Genomic DNA, 1940 nt, shown 5'->3' on the forward strand with positions numbered 1-1940 from the left:
ACAAAACATAATAACAATTGGTTGATCACGGAATTCTCCGGGACACTCAAGTTCTAATGCTTTACAATGCAACTCTGTGTAATTTAAGTAAAATACAAATACAAAAAACAAATTTGGAAGAAAAGGAATCTTCTCGATACATGGCTGAAAATAAGAATCCTGGAAATAGTGTAATTTCACCATATTACCTTCTGGCCTTAGATCTGACATTCAGATCACTAAATTATGCATTTGAATACTTAAAACTATCAAGTCTAAGGAGTAAATTATTCAAATGAAATATCAGACAAAGACATATTCATAACCAAAGATCAATATAACTCGTATAATATTAATATAAAATATAGTCTTAGCAGAGTCTTTCTATAATATCTTCTTCCACATCCCAACGTCTATAAACAACGCACAATATATATATATATATATATATATATATATATATATATATATATATATATATATATATATATATATATATATATATATATATATATATATATAATACTTTAACTTTGTGAAAACGATATATCAATGACAATATCATTAACCCTGGAAATATGTCATTGGCTCTTTCTTTACAACTTAGCGACGGGGATACCTATTGAAATGTATTTTTGATGAATTTACCCTCCAGCCCATTATACTTGAATGGTAACCAACAAAACACCTTTTTGATGAACATGAACATTCATTACAAATTTATTTAAGGTTTGTTAGGGGTGTTTTTTTATACTGCTTCTATGATGGTTGTCTGTTGGTAACATAGTTTTGTTTATTGTTTATTTCATTGATGAAATCAGATGCCACAATTTCAGTGCCAATCTCATTCAGATAGATGTTATCACTTCCGTATTTCCCGTCTTTTTAGATGTGGTTCCCGTACCGTCATGTCGTTGCTGCAATATACACGGTAGTTTTTTTATACCGTGTGAGGGCGGTAACCCGCTTTTCCAGGCCGCAGCGAGAATACTGTTGTTGTAACAGGAAATGGCATGTAATAATGTAGAATACTTTATATTCGTTTGGAAATAATTTTCGCTATTTTCGCTGAAAGAATAATTCAGTGAAAATAAAATCCAGCGAATATACAGTTTTTACTATATTTTACATTCAACTCGTCAAAAATCAGTAAAAATAAAATCCATACAAAGCACTCAGTCTATTCAGGGAAAATTAATTCCAGCTAAAATAAAGTATTTTACAGTATATTCTATCCTAGAATACTCAATTAATTTATCTGAAATACATCATCACTATGTCACACAACATGAACTTTGAAAAGTTAACCATGAATAAAGAGTTGACTAGAAAGCCAACAAAGTAATTTGCAAAGCCAGGAAATTTGTTAGAAAAATGTCCATGAACATCTTAGATGGCTGGAATTAAGCTTGAAAGCAGTTTCTAAGGGACTGTATTGAAGTATGAAAAGTATATTTCAACAGGCAAAAAAGTTGCCAGGAAAATTTAAAATAGCTATTCATCACCAGCAACTATCTCTTGGAGTACCAAAGAAAGTAATCACGAAGTTTTAACAATACATATGCAAAGAGGGTAGCATAACTGATAACCATTGTGTAAATCAAAGATCAAATACTATCTTGGATTGAGAATCAACCCCACCTCACCCCCACAGTGAGGTGACCAAACCTACTGACAGACTCCTTCACTGTTACAGATGTGGCTTAGACTTGGGTTAAAAACGTCCACAGGTGTATGTATTCGACTTGGCCTGGTTGACACAGGGAAAGCACACAGAGGCTTGCAAGACTATGTTATATAGTATATAGCATTGATACAATTTAATGATCAGAATAAAGTCCATACTGAAATGAACCACATCTGATGTTGAGGAATTTATTGAGTTCAGTAATACATTATTTAGTGATTGCATGGTTCCTGGGAGGCACAGAGTCAGGACATGAGCTAAAATACTTACATAC

The sequence above is a fragment of the Saccoglossus kowalevskii genome, chromosome 21, assembly GCF_978046115.1.
Source record: "Saccoglossus kowalevskii chromosome 21, keSacKowa6.1, whole genome shotgun sequence".
NCBI classification, from domain to species: domain Eukaryota; kingdom Metazoa; phylum Hemichordata; class Enteropneusta; family Harrimaniidae; genus Saccoglossus; species Saccoglossus kowalevskii.